Source organism: Micropterus dolomieu, linkage group LG08 (assembly GCF_021292245.1).
Source record: "Micropterus dolomieu isolate WLL.071019.BEF.003 ecotype Adirondacks linkage group LG08, ASM2129224v1, whole genome shotgun sequence".
Classification (NCBI taxonomy): Eukaryota; Metazoa; Chordata; class Actinopteri; order Centrarchiformes; family Centrarchidae; genus Micropterus; species Micropterus dolomieu.
The window spans coordinates 30,537,942-30,543,741 of record NC_060157.1 but is presented as its reverse complement, the minus strand read 5'-3'; positions in this window follow the sequence as shown (position 1 = coordinate 30,543,741).

Sequence of the window (5,800 nt, the reverse complement as noted above, 5' to 3'; positions counted from 1 at the left end):
ATGGCCAGCGAAGAGCCCGGATCTCAATCCCATTGAGCACGTCTGGGACCTGTTGGATCGCAGGGTGAGGGCTAGGGCCATTCCCCCCAGAAATGTCCAGGAACTTGCAAGTGCCTTGGTGGAAGAGTGGGGTAACATCTCACAGCAAGAACTGACAAATCTGGTCCAGTCCATGAGGAGGAGATGCACTGCAGTACTTCAAGCAGCTGGTGGCCACACCAGATACTGACTGGCACTTTTGATTTTGAGCCTCCCTTCATTCAGGGACAGATTATTCTCTTTCTGTTAGTCACATGTCTGTGAAACATTTTTCGTTTGTCTTATGGTGTTGACTCTTTTAGTGTTCATACAAATATTTACACACATTAAGTTTACTGAAAGAAAAAACAGTTGAAAGTCAGAGGACGTTTCTTTTTTTGCTGAGTTTATAATAATTTTCTTAAACTCTGCAAATGATATTATGAACCATTAACAACTCATACATAAATGGTTTGTGATTAAAATAATACTTCATTTATAAATAGTGAACCGGTCATATATGAAGTAAGAAAATACAATTAGTAAGCACATTATAGATTATTAATAAAGAACACAACATGTATAACTGTTTATAAATTACTTACTAATGTGTATTAACGTAAGAACAATGGTTTATAAATGATGAATTAAAAATGTACTAATACTTAACAACTGCTTCATAGTGTGTAGATAACAAAGAATAAAACATTTATAACTGTGTTTATGAATGACTTACTAATGTGTATTAATGTATGAATAATGCTTTATAAATGATGAATTCCTTATTTACTAATGCTTAACTAATGCTTTATAGTGTGTAGTTATTATAAAGTGCTACCTATAAAGGATATTGTTCGCACACTTGACTGCAGTAAGTAAAGTTACTATAGTGAATGGCTCTTCTACTTTGTGTTGTCCTGCGCCGCAAGTCCTGCCACTTGGCAGCCATCCTGGCAATGCCTCTGAGTAGTTATTTTGAACAAACAAGACCAGGCCCCTATCTATATGAATGAGAAGAGAGTCATAACAGCACTTTTACTGGTCGCTGGGCAAGGGAGAAGCTTCCGGTCAGCAATCTGATCAGACGCGGAAGTCCCTGAAACATGCATTCTATTGAACAGCCAGGAGGGGGCGACTCTTCTGGATTAAAAAAAAAAGTCCGGCTCCATTACAAATAATGGTAAAATGACCCTACTTTTCACCTGAATAATTACCTCAACACTTTCCTGATGAGTTATGGTCTCAATCGCTAGTTTCATGTCTTCTTCAATACAAAATGCTGTTCATTTAGTAAATAATGGTCCCATTTATTTTAAAATAGACCATAAAGCAGAGTATGTTTTCGTACCCTCGGCACTGTGTAAATTAAACCAGCTGTTCACTTTCTCTGGGAGTACATTTAGTTTTAAGACTGTTGTTCACTTGACAAAGTTATCAGCCCTGTTAAAATGACAGTTAACGTGAATTACAGATGCACCTAGCTAAGCAAGCTAGCTAGCTCCGCACACGGCTGTTAGCTCAAACGTCTCATCTAAATATGGTCTCATCCGGTGCCGCTGGTTGCTCAACATGGCGGCGCACTATCGGCCAAACTCGAGGCTTCAAAACCACACTCCACAAACCAACTGGTGAGGTCACGATGACTATGTCCATTACTTATATACAGTCTATGTCACCGGGACATAAAAATTGCATGAATAGAATCAGTAGTACAATCTGGCCAGATTATGGTGCTTTGATAGCGGAAAAAAAAACAAACGAATAAATACTTTGATAGGGCTGCTGAAATAGATCTCAGTCACAGCAGCAACAGTTACCCTCATAATCACTTCCTCTTTAGTGGTTTTGCCTACAAAATAAAAGCACGAGAAGTTTGCTTGCTGTAATGCTTTTCTTGGAGTTGTATTGAGAGCTTTTCCTTTGAAAATTCTGAACGACATCAAAAGAGTCTGTAGCCTGCTTGACACTCCTCTGAACGAGTCGTCAGAAAACGTGATTCCCCTAAATGTCCTCTGCCTGAAGATACTGAGGAAATGAAAAAGCGTCCGTAGGTTGATGGATGCGGATCAAACACCGAAACACAAACATTGCAGCAATGCCGTGTCAATGGTATTCTATATTATGTCTTTTATTTTCACCCACCATCTAATGGTTGAAAAATTGCTGCGATGCAAAACTTGTTGTATGTTATTACTTCTTCTTCTTTGGACATATGTATTCAATGTAGTGATGAATGTCTACACTGCCTGAATTCTACCAGAAGTAGAACAAGAAGAACAAAGTTACGAAACATGCTCTTTAGTGCTGTTTGTCCGTTTTGGGCTACTGTAAAAACACAATATGGCAACATCCATGGAAGGGGGGATGTATATATAAATGACTCATTTTCAGGTAATAAAAAACAAAATGGATTATTATATAAGGTCTTTACACACCAATGAAAACATATTTATAGATCTTACTCATTTTTCTCACTATATCCTCAGAAATATATATATTTTTTCCCAACCAGTTTTACTTCTGCTACGCGTGCGTCACTACTAACACGCATACGTAGTAGACCCTTACGTCAGTGCAGCCACACGACTGACTGAAATATGTTTCCTGCCTCGGCTGTTCAAAGAAGACGATTGGCTTTCTAGCGGGAGGGAAGGGATGGCCGCTGTCTTTGGCGTAACGGGCTCCTCTATAAAATGTCTATGGAACTACACATTAATGCTCCCCGACGTCGCCGACTCCAGCCAGATATCTAACATGCCAAATATCTTTAGGAGTCGGCTGACTCGCCATCCACATCCAGCCAATGAGAGCAGGCAGCTGGCAGAGGAGGCAGTTACTTTTTCACTGCAAAACACTTTTTACTCACCTTCAACTTTCTCTGTAGTACAGACAATCCCTGTTACCTATGTGTGCTAATCCATTCTTTCACCTGAGTCTGGACATTCAGGTCAGAATTGATGCGACTGTAGAGAAGCTGTTGTCACAGTTTTGTTGTAGACGGAGCCGCGATGAAGGAAAAAGCTCCACAAAAGCCATTATTAAACATGTGGCTCTCTTCCTCCTCTACCTTTCTATCACCGGCCCACAAATTCCCTTTCTTACCACTGAAATTCACCGGACTGCGAGCTCTCTTCTGAGTTAAGAAACGTTACATGCTACTTGTCCGAGTGGACGCAGTAGAGATAGAGAGAAGAGAGAGAGAGGGAGGGAGTAAGTTCCCCTTCGAGGGAACTCGAACTGCGTCGGTTACGACACTATGGGAACGCCTCTAGGCGTAGCAGGTCTGAACGTGAATGAAATCACTCCAATCCTATTGGCTTGTTGCTAGAACGGTAAGGTGTGACGGAATAACCGGAGGAGTATAAAGCACACCTGTACACACTCATCATTAGCTTTTTTCTATTCAGCAGGCGCTCTGTATGTTGTTTGAAGAAAGGTCCAGTCCTACAAGCAGTGAATGTCTTACCTGAAGAAGAAGTCTACCAGCATGTCCGGCAACCAGATGTACAGAAGGTGTGTTTTTTCTTGCCCTCGGTACATCATGGATGGAGATTCTCATGAAATGTGTGTCTCATATTTGGGGATGGAGCACGCCCGGGCAGCTCTCGAGGGGGCTGCCTGCGCCCGTTGCGAAGCCCTTTCCCTCCGGGTACTGAGGTACAGCATGGCTCTCTTTTCCGAGGATGGCCGGATGTGTTCTCCCTGTGGTGTGGGCCCTGCGGCCGCTGAGGCGGCCCGGCGGCCTCACTCATGGGGTTCACAGCGTGATCTGTCAGAGGATTTCGGGACGGCTGAGGCTTTTTCCCGACCTTCATCCGCTGGCTCCGACGCTTCCTTTCCTCGTTCGGGAGCCCGTTCACGGCTTCTCCCGCTCGCGGTTTGGATCTGGAGATGCTGCAGCAATCCGACTCCGAGGAGGCGGACGTGCTCAGCATAGTGGACAATGACTTCCGGGTGTCGGGGCGGCGTCATCTGGCGGCGCCCGACTAAGACGTGCTGCTGGAGGTGGTGACTAGAGCCGTGGCTAAGCTCAACATCAACTTGCCACAGGAGGAGCAGACACCACAGGCTAGTGGTAAGCTTGATGAAAGGTTTCTTAAGCACCACGCGCCACCTCCACGCCGGTCTCTGCCATTCTTTCCTGATTTACATGATGAACTGAGTAAATCATGGGGCAGACTCTTCTCTACACGTTCGGGATGCACCTGCCACCATCGAGTCCACGCCGTACTGCCTGCCCTGAGGGTCTGCAGTCAGGCGGCGTTCAGACTCCCTCACCGTGGATCTTCGGCGGCTCTCCCCTGCCATTCTGGGGCTTCAGGGGTCCACCCCGAGGGGCTGGTTCCGTTGGCAGACTTTGCAGAGGCTTGGTGGAGCCTGACGAACATTTCTCCGTGGGTCCTGCGCACTGCCATAGATGGGTTTCGACTACAGTTCAAAACCTGCCCTCCAAAATTCAACGGGGTGGTTTGGACTGTGGTCCGCCCGGAGCAAGGTCCGGTGTTGGGACAGGAAGTTCGTACTCTGCTGAGGAAAGGGGCCGTGGAACGTGTCTCCCCCCCAGACAGAGACGCCGATTCTACAGCCGGTACTTCATAGTCCCCAAGAAGGACGGAGGGCTGCGTGCCCTATTTTGGATCTGCGGGTTCTAACCGGTCTCTGAGGAGATTCAGGTTCAAGATGCTCATCATCCCCGCCATCGTGACGCACATCCAATCTGAGGATTGGTTCATCACGATAGATCTAAAGGACGCCTATTTCCAGGTCTCCATCCGTCCTTCTCACAGGAAGTTCCTGAGGTTTGCCTTCGGGGGTGTGGCTTACCAGTATCGGGTTCTTCCATTCGGCCTGGCACTTCCCCTCGCACATTCACCAAGTGTATGGATGCAGCACTGGCCCCGCTGAGGCTCCAGGGCATCCGGATTTCAACTTCATCGACGACTGGCTCATCCTAGCCCAGTCTCGAGAGTTGGCGGTTCGGCATCGAGATCATCTGCGGCGTTTAGGGCTGAGGCTCAACGCAAAGAAGAGCGTGCTGGCGCCCACCCAACGGACTACGTTCCTAGGGGTTGTATGGGATTCGACAACGATGCGGGCACAATTGTCTCCGGCACGTGTCGACACCATATTGGCTGCCGTGAAAGGGGTGAAGTTAGGCCACGCCATCACTATGAAACACTTTCAACGAGTGTTGGGTCTCCTGGCGGCTGCGTCCAGCGTAATACCATCTGGACTGCTGCACATGAGACCCCTGCAGTGGTGGCTAAGGAACAAGGGTTTTTCCCCAAGGGGAAATCCTCTCCGTCTGATTTGGGTTACGCGCAAGTGTCTTCGTTCCCTATCAGTTTGGAAGGAAACTTGGTTCCTGCCCCCCTTGCCCCGCCATATGGCGACTGTGGGTCTGGCCCCTGAGGGGGCACAGTACCTAGAGGCGGGTCTAACAGCCGGATCAGTCGAGACCCTCCTGAGCTCCAGGGCCCCGTCCACACGGAGGATGTACGGCCTGAAGTGGAGTGTTTTCTCCACTTGGTGTAGGGAGCGGTCGGTGGACCCTGTTACCTGCCCGGTGGTTCAGGTACTTGAGTTCCTCCAGGACCGGTTCTCTGCTGGTCTTTCCCCTTCCACCCTCAAGGTGTACGTGGCAGCTATTTTCCACACCCCTCTGAGGGAGGGGTCCTTGGGGAAACTTCCCTTGGTTGTACGTTTCCTCCGTGGTGCCCGGAGGATGAGACCTGCGACTCGGTCCAAGGTTCCCACTTGGGATCTGGCAGTGGTTCTTGGG